The 18,958-nt window shown below is 46.6% G+C and overlaps 1 protein-coding gene and 1 pseudogene across 2 annotated transcripts in view; one reads left to right on the top strand and one right to left on the bottom strand.

Moving 5' to 3' along the window:
* Positions 1 to 18,246, bottom strand: part of Tanc1 (tetratricopeptide repeat, ankyrin repeat and coiled-coil containing 1) — a 220,734-nt gene extending 202,488 nt beyond the window's left edge. For both annotated transcript variants that reach the window (XM_041631414.1, XM_041631416.1), the window contains exon 1: positions 18,119 to 18,246. The gene's annotated coding sequence lies outside the window, so the exon portion shown is untranslated. The remainder of the gene's footprint in view (positions 1 to 18,118) is intronic.
* Positions 3,246 to 10,204, top strand: LOC121433158 (annotated as a pseudogene).
* Positions 18,247 to 18,958: the final 712 nt, after the last annotated feature.

Here is an 18,958-nt window from a genome sequence, read left to right as displayed (position 1 = left end):
CTGAAATCAGTGACTTTTGTTGTCAGGGGGAACCAGATTCAGGGCCTTGTGTCATGCTACAAGCATTCTTTAGTCTTACCTGTTTAGTCCGGAACAACCTAGGCCATTCCTGGGCAAACGAATAATCCGGAATATATAACACTCCTCATTCTCACTCTCCTTTCCATGATTCCAAACCTCCAGCTTTTTCTCCTTTTCCCCCTAAGATACTGGCTCACTATGTAGCCGTGGACAGCCTGGAACGTACTCTGTAGACCAGGCTGGCCTCCAACTCACAGAGATCTACCTACTTCTCTGTCTCCCAAGTTCTAGAATTCAAGGCCTGTGCCACCAACACTCAGCTTCAACCTCTCTTCTGTAAGCAAGAAAAACAGGAATCTCATTTCCTAGAAATCTCTTGCTGAATGTCCCCTGAAAGGGCAACGCAAATTCTGATTTTGAGGGCTTGCTGCTCTTGACAGTTAATCCAAATAACTTTTTTGAAAGAGCAACCTTGGCAAAATTCCACATAAATGCACACAAGATCATAAAAATAAACCATTTTCCTAGGTGATTATTTTCTTAAAACCAAAACCAACACCATATGGGGCTACAAAAAGTTCCTGAAATAGAAGTTGGGGAGATGGTTCAGTCAGTCAGGAAATAAGGAGACCAAGGTAGTTCTGGGGAGCTTACTGGCTCCCAGACTAGCCAAATCCAGAAGCTCCAATTTCAGTGAGGGACCCTGTCTCAAGGTTCCTTACCAGGTAGTGGTGCGTAAGGAAAAGTAACCAAGAAAGAAGCATAAACTGTGCTCCCCTCAAGTCCGACCTTCCTAGAAATCAGAAGAAAAGGGGTATTTCATCAAATTCCCAAATGGACAGTTTTCTAAAAAAAAAAAATCCAGACTCACAGCAACCAATGAAAGCCAGCCATATCATCTAGAGCAAACATGGACACACAAAAGAAAGGCTCCGCCTGGCCCTACCCAGTCCTCTTGTGGCACTGAGCTGCTTCCCTGTTGATGTCCCAGCTGACTCCTCTGCTGAGTTCCTGTTTGCGGACTCCACACTGCCCAGTCCATGGGCTCCTGAAATAAACAAGCTGCATCCTGAAACCCGGTTTGCAGAATAGTGTTCTTGGACACCCTGTTCTAAGAGGACAGGAGCATGGGACAGCAACCTCTGTTTAAATCCTGACTGGCCCAGGTGACCACCAGCCCCTTGATGAACACTCCACAAGCTGATAGGTACTCAGCTGCCAACCGTTCTCGTCCTCCAGCCTTAAATATCATCTCTCACCTGACCTACTTCAAAAGCCTAACAGAGTGCCCTGCCACCCACCTGTCTCCACGCCAGCCTCCTTTCCTCCAACACCACCGCTGCCAAGGCTTTGCTCCAAAGCAGATCTGATTACATCACCTCCCAGCTGAAAGGCCTTTGACAGCTATCGCTTGCACGTGGGAGCAAGTCCACACTTCTTAGCCTGGCATGCAAGGCCTCTGCAATCTGGTTCTCTCCTCCCAGCCCCTCTATCCAAATGCCAGGCACCGTCTGTTCTAGAACAAACCCCCTGAGCATGACTTGTTTTCATGCCTCCCAGCCTCTGCTCATTGTGCTCCCTGCATCCAGAAAGCACTCCCTCCCACCTGGCAAAATCCCACACAGGCCTCACCTCCTCCCTCTGTTCCCCAAAGCCAGTCCAGAACCAACCACTCCTCTTCCACCTCCTCCTCCCTTTCTCCTGCTGCACTAGCTCCTCGGCACCTTCCCCTAGGGCCGTGTGTGCTACTGTCTCAGACAAAGACACAAGTCTGGTCCTCAAAAGACAAGACAGCGCACAAAAGCTAGTCATGGGCTGCAAGAGCCAATGACCATTTAACAGGGAACCCCAAGATCAGGCATGAGAAGCCCTTTATTGAGTTGTTGGTCAGGGTTATCCCAGAGACTACCAAAATAGTATAGGCTATTGCTATTATTTTTATTGCTATTGCCATTGGTTGCCCCGCCCCCGGAGGTGGAAAAGTAAGTCCCTATCACTGATGATACCACGCACTTCAGACATAGCGCCCAGAGGCCCCTGAGATGGAACTGACCTGAATGCCCCCTCCCTGAGGACCAGCTTTCATGGTACCAGAAGGCATCATGCAAGCTTACAAAGGAGGGGAGCAACCAACAGTCTTATCCAGCTATGACACATATGAACCATGTACTGGCTATGACAACTTTACACAAGTTATAGTCACCGGGATTGAGAAAATGCCTCTAGCTGTAAGCAGACAAGACTGCAGGGCATTTTCTTAATTAGTGGTCCCTGGGAGTAAGCTCTGTGGGTAAGGCCTCTCCCGGGCTGGTGGTCTTGGGTACTATATGAAAACAGGCCGAGTAAGCCATGAGGAGCAAGCCAGTAAGCAGCACTCCTCCACAGCCTCTACATTAGCTCCTGCCTTCCGGGTCCCTGCCCTGACTTCCTTCAGTCATGGACTACGATGTGGAAGTGTAAGACAGATAACACCCCCAAAACACAGCCTGCTTTGGGTCATGATCTTCCGTTATAGCAAGGGGAACCCTAAATAGGACAAACCACACCAATGACCGGCATGGCATGATGACACCTTCCTAAGGACTCTGACCTTTGAAAGTGCATCAACATCGTACTTGAGACTGCCTGAAGCTGCTGTTAATGAAGGAAGCAAATGACGTTTATGAAGGTGAACTCTCTTCCTAAGTTCCACTGGCTCAGAACTCAGTCTCCATCCTTACAGAAACGGCATCTCTTTTTCCGTGTTGGAGACAGCAAGTATGCTGCCTCACTCCTCCTGGCCTGACTTCCAGACTGTGAAGAGGTCCCTCAGGCTTCAAGGAAATATTTAAAAGGGGAAAAAATTAACAAACCTGTTAATGGGAAAAAGGGGCAAAGACCTCAAGTGCAGCTGGTCTTGGGTGCCACTGGCAATCTGAGTTCACTCTCAGAGAAGGGAGAGCGCCTGGGCAGAAAGCAATGCTGCCCCTTGTCTTTCTGCATATTCTCCTTATATGAGCTAGATCCAGTGTCAGTGACATAAGAAAGACCTGGAGGGGCTGGAGAGATGGCTCAGTGGTCAATAACACTGGCTGTTCTTCCAGAGGACCTGAGTTCAATTCTCAGCATGGTGGCTCAGACCTGTTGACACCCTCACACCAGTGCACATTAAAATGAAATTAATTTTTTTTTTTAAAGAAAGAAGGATCTGGAGACAAATCGCAGAAGAACCAATCCCACTAGACATGGTCTTTCGGACACCTTGTCTGCAAGGCGGCTTGTTCACCCACCACGGCCGCCTACGGCAGCTCTCCGGGGAAACCTGCCCTCCTGGCTCACAACTGCCCCATAAACACATCCGCACGACTGGGGTGTGGTATGTAGAAATGATCCATCTAAATGAAATACAATTTACTGTTCTGAACCACAGGGCAAAACACCAGCCTCTGGTGTTCTCACAGCCTCAGTAGGGAAATGGGTTTTCATAAAAACCAGACGGCTACTTAGCGGTGGATATTCCTAATAGTACCTTCCCTCCCATAAATCGCCACCTAAAACTACCCTGCAGGTCTGTTCAAAAGTTTCTGTATGGACAGCTAATTGTGTAAAGATAACACCTTAGAGAGGAGCACGAAACCAAGTTCTTATGTGGACTTCTATTAAAAACAAACACACACACACACACACACACACACACAACATAAAATTAATACTTCCTCTCCCACCCCTGAGCTGAGGGCTGAACCCCATATAGTGAATCATCTATGGCTGAGCTTCATCCTCAACCCCTAAAGTGAACAGTTCTTAGACACTCCAAACACACGGCTCAGTTAGTAGAGGTGCCGCCAAGCCTGACGACCTGAGTTCAATCCCTGGGGCCCATACGGTAGAGAGAGAGAGAACCAAGTGGTCCTCAGACCCCGACTCTCACCCTAACACAGGCGTCCCCACATATACAAACACGCTCACACTAAGTAAGATGTAAAATAACTAAACATTTAATTTTTTTATCCAACAAGTTACCCATCAAGTTGAATTTAAAATACGGAATAAGAAGACAGAAGCTGCATGCCTGGGTACCTATGAGCCAAGTCTGGCAGTAAGCAGTTTATAGGGTCTTACCCTTGATCCTGGCACAACCTCCAAGGAACAGGCGTTACTATCCTCATTTTTACAAATATGGAAATAGATCAAGTCTCCTATTACCGCTACACACAAAATCAAGGTTCACATGACTTCAAAGTCATAAGCTTACAGTTGGGAGCAGAGCCCAGTAGTAGTAAGCGTATGGTCTGTGGTTTGATGCCCCACACTGGCAAAAAAGAAAAAAGAGGAGCTGGGCACAATGGCACACACCCACTGCACTCAGGATAATAATCTTGAAGGGGGAAAGAGAGAGAAAGGAGAGTATATATGTATGTTTGCAGTGCAGTGTAATACTTAAAAAATACCTACTGTGGCCAAGGCACTTTCCTTCCCAAAAGGCAGATTTTAATGTATAAAGCAGAGTTCCTGCCAGCTAAGGGATTAAATACAAGAATGTGCGGGCAAAGGCTTATGAAGGTTGCCATTCATCATATAGAGCTACTTTATATGTGGTTAAAGTTATTCCTCATTAACACACACATTCCTTTAATTTTTTTCCAGACATAAAAGCACTCAAAAGGCTACAGAGGGGGGGAAAAAACTTACATGACAAATTAAATTAGCAAAGTCAGCAACGATGAAAACTTTGATTTATACATCTGCATTTACAAGATAACATGCAGATAAATTTACTAACTACCATGGGGATTTCCTTAAACTTTTGCTCTTAAGTGTAATTATTAAAAACTGTATCTAGTAAAAACAGAATTGAAGCTGGGAAGTTGTGGTGCACGCCTTCAATCCCAGTACTTGAAAAGCAGAAGTAGGTGGATTTCTATGAGTTCAAGGCCAGTGTGGGCTACAAAGCAAGTTCCAGGACAGCCAGGACTGTTACACAGAGAAACCCTGTCTCAAAAAACCAAACTAAACAAAAAGTAATAATAATAAGAATAATAAGAATAATAAATTAAAATTCATGCATTATTTCTAAACTATTGTGCAAATGAAAATTAGCCACCATACAACAGAAGTTTATCATTAATACCCAAGTACTTTGTCATTTTTAATTAAACCAAAAATGCTCAACACCCAAAACACCCTACTCAAAAGACACAAGCCATAGATACAGCACACTATGACACCCAGGAAACCAGGCTGACTCTACAGAACGCCTTTTTATCACACTTGGACCAATTCAACTTGCACCTCCTTGACATAATAATAATAAAATCAACTTCCAAACAGATGCTGTCATTATCTATTTTTTTTAAGAAGCTACTGCTTATGAGTTACTAAACCCAAATGTTCCCAAATTATGGGGGTGAAAAGAATACACAGTCTATTACCTATTTTTTCTTTTTTGCCCAAAAACTTTTATCCTGATTTTAGCTGTGGCTTTCTTAGATTTGTATTGATTTTGTGTGCATGTGTACACGCGACTGCCGTGGCTTAAGAGTACAGTCAGTTGCAGAAGTCAGTTCTCTGTCCACCGCATGGGTCATTGGACTTGACAGCAGATATATTTACCCGTAAGCCATCTCACCAAACCCTGATTATACCTTCAAAACTAGCTTCCAGTTTACAGGAAATAGGGACAAAGCAACAGCATCAACACCACCCCATGAAAATGATTTCAGAATATAGAATAATCTACAAGTTCTCTGCTACACATCAAGAGGTATAGGGGAGCAGAAAACAGTATTTTCCTGTACTAAAAAAGATTGAAGGAGCAAATGATCAACACAGTGTAAAATGCAAATACTTGATTCACTCTTGGTACAAAGAAAAATGTTAATAAGTGACATCTGGGGGCAATAAGATAATACTGAGAGATTATTGTTAATTTTATGTGACAATGAAGTAGTGATTTTTAGTCCTTAGTTAGAAATGTATACCAAAGTTTGTGAAGCAAAATTACATATCTGATTTTGGTTTTTTTGTTTTTTGAGAGAGGGTTTCTCTGTGTAGCAACTCTGGCTGTCCTGGAACTCACTCTGTAGACCAGGCTGGCCTTGAATTCACAGAGATCTACCTGCCTCTCCCTCCCAAGTGCTGGGATTAAAGGCATGCTGTATTTGCTTTAAAATATTAACAAACTACTCAACCAGCAGTGTTCTGTAGATAAAATACGCTTTACAAAAACTGTCTATTGCTCCATGCATTTACAAAACAACGAATTCTCTATTTTCCCTCTAGAGATCTAGAAAGAGAATAAGACCTGAGTGTTCAAAAGTTGTGACATTTTTTAAAAAGACCTGGTTTGGAGCTGAGAAGACTGCTCAAAACTTGACACACGAGCTTGAATACTGGAGTTCCGAGAAACCTGGTAGGCACGGTGGCCTCCTACAATCCCATTACTCGGGAGACAGATACAGGGGATCCTGGGGGCAAGCTTGCTAGCTGGACTCCTCTGAACCGGCAAGCTCTCTAGGTTCAGCGAGAGACCCCAAGTAACTAAAACAGAGTGATGGAAGAAGACAGCTGTGGTTGGAGTGAGAACAGCCCCCATAGGTTCATGTGTTTCACAGCTTGGGCCCAAGCTGGTGGACCTGTTGGTGAAGAACTGGGAGGTGTGTGTGGTCTTGGTGGAAGAACATGTCAGAAGGGCAGACTTAAAGGCTTCAAAAGCCTCCGCGATCTCCAGCGCATTCTCTTGCTTGAGATGTGAGAGCGCTCGGCTGTTCCTGCCACCACGCTTTGGCTTCATCACCGTAGCGTCTAACTCTGGAGCTGTGAGCCCAATTAAAGCCTTCCTGTTTCAAGTCACCTTGGACATGCTTCATCATAGCAATAGGACGTAACTAATTCCACACTCGACATCAGCTTCAGGCCTCTATACATATTTACATGTACATCCATACACATGTGAACACACGCGCACACACGTGTGTACATACCACAGGCGCGCGCGCGCGCGCGCACACACACACACACACACACACACACAACTTAGTATGCTTTGCTTAATTCAGATTTTTGTGTTTACTTAACTACAGAACCCTTTTCCCTCTGTGGTGCCCTGCGGTTCCCTGAAAATTAATTTTTCATGGAACCCACTTTGGGAACTGCTGTGTGTTTAGACAAATCACCTTGTGGGAAGGTTGTCTTAAGTCACATTCAAGTTAAGAACATCAGACACAGCAGCTAGAAATAGCCCCAGCTGCGATGAGGGCAGTGAGGGACCTGAAACAAGTGGACAATGAGTCTCGGGCTAGCCTGGACTGCAAAACTGGCCCCTGCAACACAAATCAATCGAGCGTGCATGTCGACAATCTGAGGGCTATTTATGGCTTCTGTGTCTCCTGCATTCCTGACATGTTTTTTTTTTTTTTTTTTTTGGTTTTTTTCGAGACAGGGTTTCTCTGTGGTTTTTGGGGTTTTTTTTTGTTTTTTTTGTTTTTTTTTTTTGGTTGCTGTCCTGGAACTAGCTCTTGTAGACCAGGCTGGTCTCGAACTCACAGAGATTTGCCTGCCTCTGCCTCCCAAGTGCTGGGATTAAAGGCGTGCACCACCACCGCCCGGCCCCCTGACATGTTTTGATTTGTAAATCTCTACAATACTACAATCCACTGCAAGCTTGCCCTCCATGAAGTTAAATTTTACTTATTCTCATCCATTTCCTTTTAATCCACAGAGGAACAATTTCAAACTCATCCAGACCATCAAACTGCACTTAACTTTTCAGTTTTAATCTATGTTGAGATATTTCAAAGGAATTCCAACACCTCTCCAGGGAGGAGATTAAGATACCCGTAAAATCAAACATCTCCCGGGTACCACTTAGAGTTTGCCATCACTTACCTAAGGCCCTGACTCGTACCTTTATGCTGCAGCATCCTACTTATAAGCAGGTCCTTCCAATACTTGACTAACTAAACTTCCAGAGCATCACCTGATCACACATCATCCCCACCCACTCCACAGCTAAATGTTTTACAGCCACTATCAACTACTATCTATAATTCTTCAAGAGAAGCTACACCCCGTACTACTTAGGATATGCTATCCTTTAAAATGTACGGAAACATACTCAAAAGAAAAAACAGAAATGTCTAACAAAGAAATATGAGACACAAGTCAACACCACAAGAATCAGATTTTATGCTTCCCCTGCCTCGAGGAGGCCATTTATAATGTTCCAAACACTTTTGTATATACTCTGTCATTTGACCCTCAAAACTCTGGAGGAATCTGTTTTTCATCACAGAAGCACAAAGTATCGAGTAGAGCTCAGCTTGAAAGCAGACAGCCTGTCAACCCTCAATTAGCCTTCCTATGCAAGGAATGTCAGCTGAGGAGTGTGGAGGCCGTCAGTCCCAACAGGAATGCTCTGGCCAGTATCACAGTAGCACACACGACAGTCTCCCAGGACTCTGCTCGGTAGTAATTACAGATGCCTTCTAACCAGTCACAGGCAGTTAGGTCTTCCTGTGCATCAGTTATACACGGTGGCACATGCCTGTAATCCCGTCACTTAAAAGTTGGAGACGAAGAGATCAGGGGTTCAAGTCTAGCTGCAGCTATTTATCGAGTCTGAGGCCAGTTTGGGGTGCATGAGACCTTGATTTAAGAAAAAGAAAACTCGGGCTAATAATGGGACCACTCAGCAGATAAAGGTGAAAAGGGGCTTGCCACAGTCTGACAACTGGAGCATGATTCTGGTTTCCCCACGGGAAGGAAAGAACGAACTCCCATAGACTGTGCTCTGATCTCCACACAAGTACAGCGGCGTGGGCAACACACACACGCACACACCCAAATATATTTTTAATTTTTCAAAACTACCAAAAGATCTTCATCTCTAATCCACTAGGTACCTACCTAGGATTGCCCAATGATGTTTATATTCCACCATCCCAAGGAGCCTTCCACTGTTGCTCATGTCAATATTCCCACAGGAAGGCAGCACATGTTGTAACTAAGGACTTTTAAGAGCAGACTAAAGACCTTTGAGCAATCATACCATAATAGGACAAACACTTCATATATATATATATTAGAATGGCTATTTTTATTTTTTAAAAAAAGTGTTTACTAGCGTTGTATGCATCACGGAAAACAAAGAATGTCAGATTCACAGAGGCAAGGTAGTATGGGCACTGAGTGTGTTCATCTTACTGTGGAAATTACATGGTGTATACATATGACAACCAATAGCATGCTCCAAGAAGATACACACAGACACAGACACACACAGACACACACACGCGCACGCACGCACGCACGCACGGCTTTGGAACATAAGTGATTTCGGTTTGCGTCCTGGCTCCTTCCCAGCTCTGTCGCAGAGTCTGCACAGCTCTCTGGTCTCCGGAGGTTTCTAAGCTCTGGAAGTGGGAGAACAGAGCACTTGGTGCACAGTGACATTTAAAAACTGTGGGTTATGGAACTGGGAAGACGCCCCAACAAGTAAGGAGCTCTTATTCTTGCAGAGGACCCAAGTTCGATTCCCAGCACTCCCACAAGGTAGCTCACAACCATCTGTAACTCCAATTCCAGGGGATCCAAAACCCTCTTCTGACCTCCACAGGCACCAGACATGAAAGGGATACACATACATACATACTTGCAGGTGAAACACCCATAAATAGAAAAAATAAATGCATTTTTTTTTTAACTTAAAGATGGAGCAGGGTATGCTGCACGTCAGAAAATGTCTAAAGATTAGATTGTAAGAAAAACCGCAGCCGTGTTTTGAAGACCTTTGTTACAGGTCGTTCATCAGTTCGTAAGACGAGTCTGATGCAGCCAGCAGTCTGGTTCTTGAATGATCTGACTCGTGTTCAGCTACGTGGGCGAGTAGGACAGGACCCTGTCGTGAGACAGGTGGAGGAAAAACCCCAGTCACGATATTTTCTCTGGCAACAACTGAAATGCAGTGATCAGGGGACAGAAGTATTCCAAACGGGTGACGTCAGTCAACAGACAACAAGGCACAGAATATCAATGTTCCGACCAGGCCTCAGAGATGTGGCCTATCACTGTGTGAAAAGGGGGCTCACATATCTGTGGAAGGGAAAGTGGACTGTGGAGAATACATGGATAAATACCGTGAGGCGGCGAGCAGCAGCAATCACAGCTGATGACCCTGAGTGACCAGACAAAAGAAAAGGCATAGAATCGATGGTTCTTCCTTGATCATTGTTTGGAACAGTCTCCTTTCCAAATCATATATACTCTATAGTTTAAAGATAACTATTCAAACATTTTATATAAAAAAAATTAAAAATAGATTCTCTACCTGTCTCTTTATTCCAAAGCAGAAGCAAATAATTTTTTTTAAGAGATTCATGCAAGGCAAGACCCCTTCCGTCAAAAAGCTTACAACCTATCAGGGCAGGGCAAACAGGTGAACAACTTAATCCTAAAAGCCAAAAGGAGAAAACCATCTTAAGAAATGCACAGGAAGATTCTGTGGAAAACAGAGAGGGGGATCTTCATGAGGAATCACTTTCTTTGAGCTGTGTCTTAAGGGTGATGCAATTTTCAGTTTGGGGAGGAGAAAGGAAGAGTCTTACTAAAGGCAGAGGTAGGTGGATCTGAGATCAAGGCCAGCCTGGTCTACAGAGTTCCAGGACAGCCAGGGCAACACAGAAAAACCCTGTCTTAACAAACAAAAACAGTTGCAAATAAAAAAAAAAAAATCACCGCACACCAGAATTAACCAGACCCAAAGTCTATACATCTCAATGAATTTTTTTTTGGGGGGGGAGGAGGGGGCAGGTCTTTGAGACAGGGTCTCTCTACACAGCTCTGGCTATCCTGGAACTCAGTCTGCACACCAGATTGGCCTCAAACTCACAGAGATCCACCTGTCTCTGCTTCCCAAATGCTGGGATTAAAAGCGTGCCCTACCACACATGGAGGAATGATCTTCCATACAGTTTGAGTGGCCATTCAGAACGGAAGCTTCGGGGCTCACCCTGAATTGTATACTTTATATTATCGGAAATATTTTTATGTACTTAAACCACCACCAACAAACAATCTATGACAGAGTTAGAACTGGAAAAACAATTAACTTTAAACCCTCTTCCCTAACCTGTGCCTATTACCTGCGTTCTGTCCCTCCTCGCCCAGTATTTAGCCTTTCGTGTTCTGTTCTACACGTTACACCGTATCCACGTGTGCATTTGTTTATGTACGTGCACGTAAGAGTGACTACTAGATTCCATGTATGAAGAAAAGTATAACATATGGCTGCTCCCAAGAATCTAATAAGGCTTAGAATCAATCTATTTTATTAATAGAGATATGCAAATCTCATGCCAACCTATCAAAGCCAGCTTCCCAACCACTCTGTAGTAAGTTCTTATCCTTCATACTCTGTGTGCCATTGGCATTTTCTTTTCTTTTCTTTTTCTTTTTTTATTTTATTTTATTTTTTTTGCAAGAACCTTTTAAAGTTGCTTCCTGTTCTGTGGGAGCCAGTTTAATTAAAAATAGATAATATAAACCATAAATCTATGTAAATGGATAGAGTTCATCTAAGGCGGTGGTTCTCAGCCCGTGGGCTGCAATCCCTTTGGGGTCAAATGACCCTTTCGCAGGAGTTGCATCTCGGATATCCGATATTTACATTATGATTCATAACAGTAGCAAAATTACAGTTTGAAGTAGCAACGAAATAATGTTATGGTTGGGGGTCACCACAACATGAGGAATTGTGTTAAAGGGTTACAGCATTAGGAAGGTTGAGAACCAATGATCTGAGGCAAGCAGAGCAATGAGGGCCCCAGTCAGCTCCACTCGGAGTAAAACGCTCCTCACACGAGCCAAGTGACAGGTGCTGAGCAGATCGACACGCAGGGCGTACCCATATATGAATATTAGTAAAGCTGTTTTGGTTTGGGTTTTTTTTTTCTCTCCTTGGAAAAGCTCTGCTATTTCCTTCTCTCCCATACTAGATTGTATGGCACATTCTGCTTTGGTAATCACTGTCTTATACAATAATAAAAACTATTTTCCTCAGAGAGATTAGAAATCATGGGATCTCTAGGGCAGCTGAAAAGCCACTGTGGTTTTCGGTCCCTTCAACCTTTGTATGGTGCTAGACCACTCCAAGCCTCATGCAAGGCTGCAGATAAACAAGTCATCCTGGTGTCACAAACCTGCATTAATCAGTCACTGACAGCTCGTGTAGCCATAGTAAATTATCTTGATGCAAAAGCAAGCTTCTCTCCATGGGGCAGAAGACACACCCAGTTTACCCATGAAGATGTGGTCAATTGAAAAGTAATCAAAAGCAGAACTGTGACCATTGGTGGGGCAGGGATGGCACAGGTTTTTAATCCCAACACTCTGGAGGCAGAGGTAGGTGGGTCTCTGCGTTCAAGGCCAGCCTAGAACTCACAGAGTGAGTTCCAGGACAGCCAGGGCTACACAGAGAAACCCTGTCTCAAAAAAACCAACAAACAAAAAGGCAGAATTGTGGTAGGGAATAATGCAGTGACCCCACCACCACCACCCCACGCCCCTCACCCAAGCCAGCGAATCATGAATGAGCCTAAGCCTCGTCAGAATAACTGTCCAACTGAGGCCAGTTCTCATTCCGAATAAATAAACGGTGGTGGTTGGTCTAGTTCACAAGAAGCAAGCGAGGCCGGGACACAGAATGTTGCTGCATGCAGAACCGTCACTGTGTGTGCAGGACAACGAGAGAAGAACTACTCTTTCGTTTCCATGGATATTTTTAAAAATTCACACATCTAGTTCCACATCATCAAGTACTCAATAAACATCAATAATTGATGGTATGAATCTCAAGGAATTTAGAGCAAAGCCTGGCAGTTGAGAGGGGATCATAAGAGACTGTGTGGGAGCCATGACCAGCCCAAAGTTCTTAGAAGTAATTCAATACTCCCTTACACAAATGGCTGTACGCACAGAGACTTAATCCCTGGAGAATGTGGACAAGTCTCTACTTTCCAGACTACAGGCGCATACGTCATAAAACACTAAGAATGTTGACATGCTTTTGCCATTTGGGTATGTTTTTAAGCCCAGCCAATACCACCTCTAGAAATCATCTATGCTGTGCTGCTCTTTGTTTTCCTATTCCCCGCCTCTTGCATCCACAATAACCTCCTCTGTGGGACACTGTCGCCCACGGTTCCATCTTGTGGGTTTAATGGGGTCGGCCAACTGGAACTCTTCTTTGGCCAATCTGGGTTCTTTCACACTTTTCTCAGGTTGGCACTAAAGGCAAAGAGGTGGCTTCTTGATGCTATGAGGTTTTGGAGCCACCCTCTCCAACCCTCAGATAAGCAAATAATAATAATAAGCAAATCCACCACAGGTGTGTGACCCTAGGTACGCCGAGTAAGGCAAGGAAGGCGCTGAGTCACTGTGGTTCTATGTGAAGAGGCTGAACAGTCGGGGTTCACACCTATCTACAATGAATAGTGGCTGGGAAGCTTCAGGACTAATAAGTTCTCTCATGTTAAAGCAAAATCCATGCCGAAATCCATGGTCTATGTCCTGTCACTGCAACCTTTTTCTTGCCCTTGACATTTCTGTCTATGGGAGGCCTCTTTCCAGGACATTCTCCTTGATCACCCCCACTCACAGAAGCCCTTAAAGACAATACTCACTCTACAGAGACAACTGACCAGCAACACAGCAAACGAGACCAGAACGCCTTTCACTAACCACAAGATAATGCTTCTAAGAGCCTTCTTCATGTCCCCTTTACTGACCGCCTTCCAACTTTACTGGGAAACACTGCTTCATGGTGTTTCTGCTTTCACTCCCCAGGGACAGGGCAACAATGTCAGATTTACCAGTCAGTGAACAGATGCTGACATATCTTCCTTTGAGCTTAAACCCCATTTCTTAATATTCTGCAAAGACAGTCCTCCAAAGGTAAGTTTTTAAAGCAGACTATGAAGCCACAAGTTGTGTCGCATACCTGTAATCTCAGCACACAGAAGCCTGGGGCAGGGAGAGCACAGTTTGAAGCCAGACTGGGCTACACAGTAAGACCTTCTGTCAAAAGCAACGCATAAATAAATGCTTTCTACGGCCAAGTTGCTCAATCATAAAAGACCTTCCTTACATGGAGCCACCGAGATGCCTCAGTGGGCCAAAGGGCTTCTGGGTGAGACCAACAACCTGAGTTCAATTCCCAGAACAGCAGGAGAAAACTACCTCCAGAAGTTGTCTTCTGACCTACACACACACACAACATGGTATGCACACTCATGTGTGCACACACACAGATCAAATAATAAATCAAAAGCTGTAAAGTAAAAATCTGGTCTCTGCTGGGCAGTGACCAGCTTCCCGACTGACCGTCCGGGTGTACTTCATACTCCTTAAAGGGGCAGGCAGGAACCAGTAGGCCAATAGCGAAAATGGGTCACTGTACCCTCCGACTGCTTCACCATTTAACCATGAAAAGAGACTTACATAGCATAGAAAATGCTACAGAATCGATCTATGTACTCAGTAGGAAGCACGCACAGCTCCAAGAAAGGGATGTTCAGCCAGGTTTTAGACTTAGTCTGACAGAAGCCAGATGAAAGGCAAAGGGTGTGCTCATCCTTGTTTTTAAAAGGTCATTGATGTGAGAAGGGATTTCCGCAAGGAAAGCTATCACCGAGACATATCTGGAATATAAATCACGGTAGACCCTGAAGCCTACTTGATAAAGAAAAAGAAAAGAAATTGAAAGTAAACAAATGATTGATTAGAGGTACGTGACTTTCTGGAACTCTCCTAGGGAAAATGATCAGTTATCATTACTAGAGAATGGTGTTTAAGCCTTCATATCAAAGCAGAGACAGAGGCCCTGGGGTTCTCAAACCAAAACAACCACAAGGAAACTCTGTGAGAAGCTGCCACATGCTCTGCTTGTCAGGCGCTAGTGAATTCACGTGAATGAAGTGAGATACAGGGAGAGGAACAACACAACAGGGACCTGTGGGGCTCAAGTTCAAAGCTACCACAGGTGATATCCGGCAACCTAATCTAACTTCCTGGGCCCTGGGTGACTCAACTGGGAGGTTCAGGGACAGAATGTGGATTGGAGCTCTTTATACTTGCGGCTACACTGTCCTGGTTTACAACACAGGCTCCAAGATTCCTAGACTGTCCCAACTCTCGCAGTCACAAAGTTGTAACAGGATTCCCTTTGGGGGACGATCCTTAAGGAAACCAAAGCCCAGAAAGGCTTACTAGCCGTGGGGAGCAAACGCTTCTGTAAGCTGGGGAGAGGGAGTTTTACAACTAGAAGTGTTTAGAAGACAGTTCAGAGTCAAGCTTGGTGGTGCGCACCTTTCATTTCAGCACTTGGGAGGCAGAGGCAGGCAGATCTCCGCTGAGTCCAAGGGCAGCCTAGTCTATATAGTGAGTTCCAGGACAGCCAGGACTACATAATAATAAACAACAAACAAGTTAAGAAAGAGACCATTCTGGAGACTAACACAATTCCGCAGCATATGTGTCTGAGTATGTGTGTAAGTAAACTAACAGTTCCATAATAAAAATAAAAGTTTGTGCTCCACACCCCTCCCCCAACAAGGCCTCATGTGTGTTGGACAAGAACATAAACGCGTTTTTCTAACTAGGAAATTCTCGGCCGAACAGAAACAAAATCTTTACTATTGAGTTTTAAGTGCCTGGTGGAAACAGACCTCCCTCCCTCCCAGCTATGCTGGCAAGCCTCATTATAATATGGATTACAGCTCTACTAGCCGAGGGACGGGGCTTTTAATGTTCTCTGGGAGATAAAGAATTAATCAGCAACCCAGAAAAGAAGTTGTCTAAAAATGGATGATGTAGTCAAAGTAATTCCATTGTCTCTAAAATTGTGCCCTCAATCACCCAGCATCAAAACCCTACTATGGCAACAAACAAACTGTATGTGGTTAAAGAGACAGAATGTCCTTCTGGCTGTTATGGAAAGCAGAAAAGGGCTGACTATGAATCGGTGATGTTTCAGCTCCACGACGAACATGAATTATGATAATTGAGGCATTCTGGTGGTTAAACCAAAAGAGCAGGAAAACCAATACTTTGAGTTCCAGCAAAAGTCAAGTTTGTGGCACCAGGAACATGCAAGTGACCTTACACTTATTTCTGGACTTCCCTGGCTCCATCAAAATCAATGAGACCATTTCCCATCCCTTGCTGTCGAATCACAGCAGCTGGGAGGCCTGGACACATCGACTTGGCAGGTAAGAAGAAATCTCCAGTTAAGGGTCTCGAGTAAAGTCAGATACGAAACTTCTCTTTACTCTTTACGAGGCATACTTTTCATTGTAAAAGCACCAAGATCTATTTATGATGCTCTCTGACTGACACCCACAAGCATTCTGGCTGACACAAACTTTGCAGATTGTAGGGAAGTCCCTGTGAGCTCTTTTAAGTACCCAGATGAGCACAACACTCAGAACTGCCACCATAATGAGCACCTCACAGGCGCTCATAAATTCTTTCATTCCCAGCAATCAAGAAGCAGCTGTTAAAATCCAGGAATCTTCCTAGTAGCAGATCTGAAATACCTCCGGGCTGCCCACAGAAGCTTCACAACTGCTTTCTTCTCTTCCTCCCTCCCCCACCCCAGGAGTGCCAGCCTGGCAGGATAAAGATGACCCAGGAAGGGGGGAGTGGGGTGAAGGGGAGTAGCGGATCTGGTGAAAGTAGAGACGCAAGCTCCCTTCTTTTTCACCACAAAGAAAAACCAACCCCCTGTGCCAGCCAACCAGGTTTCTCCTTCCCTCCCCCAGCACACTAACTTAGGCAGTCTGATGAGTCTGGCATTTCCAGAGTTCGCGACCTCGGCCGCCCTGAGCCCTTCCTAAAAGATTTTGAACCAGGAGCCAGCGGCGTCCGAGCTCCTTTCCAGGTTAAGGCTCAGCTTGCCTTTACCTTTTAACCCGCTGAGACGCTACTTCTGGGGTCAAGTTCAAGATGAAGGTACCCTCCTCGTCTCCCTGAGTTCACTCCGCAAGAAATGTAACACTGAGACGAGTCCCACACTACTCCAGGCACAAGGGTCTGGGGCTCCCAAGCAGCCTGAAGAAGACTGTCACAGCCACAGCCCGGCGTCCACCGCCCTCGGCCGCGGCGCCGCGTTTCTACCTGGCCACGGCCGCATTTCCTCCCGGAGCCTCTACACAATTAGTCAAGTAAGTTTTGGGAACGCCAGTCCAGAGATCTTGCTGTCAGCAAACACGCTACACAATGCCCAGGGCTTCCTTCCCCGCCAGCCGTTCCGGAAAGAACAGAGCCGAGCCCGGGGGGCCCCCCCAACACACACCCAAAAGTCCTCCAGGAAGAACCTGAATCCTCATAATGCCTCCAAAGTAATCATTCATCACCCAAGGACAAGAAGACTCGAAATCTTGACCCTGCCCTCCACTTAGCTGGCACTAAAAGAAAAATCCTCAAGGACTGATCCCAAATCATCACCCCACCACCGCCACCAGCACGGAAAGAAATTCGCGTGCATATGCGAGTCGCAGCCTGCAGGAGCGAAGCACTCACTTTCAAGACCACGGAGGACGACACGGTTCGCCCCCCGCTGAAGTTCGCTCCGCAACTTCGCGACCCGCGCACCCCGGCACTCGAGACCCTGAGGTGCCAAGCGCCCCGCCCGCACGACCCCCACCCCCACCCCAGGTGCCCTGCGCAGCCCAGGCCCTGTCTAGCCAAGGGACAGAGGAGGCGGAGGAGGGACCGCTGGGAAAGTCTGCGCGCAGCGTGATCCCGGTGTCCCCCCCCGGCCCGGCTCTGCTGCAACCCGTTCCTCCCGGCGCGCAGGAAACGGCCTGCACCGACTCCCCGGCAGCGCTTAGCCCGAGGCCGGGAGCGCCCGGCTTGCCCGCGCCTATTCCCGGAAAGCTCCCGTTGTGCGCGGCGGAGGGACGGGGGGGAGGGCAGGGGCGTCCCGAAACTTTCCCACCAGCCTCGCTCTCATTTCCCGGGCTGCCTCCCCGGGACCCTTCCTCCCCGCCAGCTCCGGCCACTGACCCGGGCTGCGGACGCCCGGAGGCCCGCAGCGACGCCCGGGCAGACTGGAGTTTACCTGCCAGGAAAGTTTCCAGCTTCCGACGCGGTTCCCACCCCGGGGGGCCGGGCCTCAGGGCGCGGCGGGCTGAGCGCTCGGCGGTGGCGGCGGCGGCTCCTGCGGCGGCTCCCGAGCCCGGCTCCCGCAGCTGCCACCGCGGAGGCAGCGCTCGGGCCCGTCCCCCCGCCTGGCTCGGCCCACACCGGGACCTCATTGGCAGCGCGAGTCCCCGCCCTTGCGCGTGTTCCGGAAGGCACCTTCCTTGTGCGCGCCCGCTGGGGCTGCTCCTCCCGCGCCCCTCCCGCCTGAAGCTGCCAGGGCTCTGCGACCCGCTGGGGCGCGGCACGCGAACTTTCTGCCGGGCGCCTCCGCTCTTCCTCTCCCAGCCTGTTCCTTGCGGGAAGCTTGGCTTCCCTGGGGAAGGTTTGCTCCCCTGGGGGCTCCGCCTAGGCGTCTGCCTGTGGGACAGGACCAGAAGTGCGATTAGTCGCCCCCCTCTCTCTTTTTTTTTTTCAACCGTTTTAAAATCCGTAAAGTAACCCGGCCTTCGGTCTACACTGCTCTTTAAAAGCATCGGAGGAGGACACATATGGGAGCAATTAGCCAAGCTGAAGTTTCCGCGGATGTCTTAGGGTGGCTTTGTTGGCTTTTCTTCCCCCTCGCTTAACTATACGCAAACAAACACACTTTCTGGTTCCAAAATGAGCTAAGAGAGATGGACAGTAAATCTCATCCACTGCACCTTTTTCTGTGCAAAAGTGAATTGGGGGTGCTCGCAGGGTCAGTGATTGCCCAGGGTCGGGGAGTCCACCGCCTCCTCCAAATCTGACTGGCGATGCGGGTCTGGGCTAAGTCCAC

Source organism: Microtus oregoni, unplaced genomic scaffold (genome assembly GCF_018167655.1).
Source record: "Microtus oregoni isolate MIOR12 unplaced genomic scaffold, Mior012 000037F_ref0000500, whole genome shotgun sequence".
NCBI classification, from domain to species: domain Eukaryota; kingdom Metazoa; phylum Chordata; class Mammalia; order Rodentia; family Cricetidae; genus Microtus; species Microtus oregoni.
Note: the sequence above shows the minus strand (reverse complement) of the source record. Positions and strands in the feature narration are given on the sequence as shown.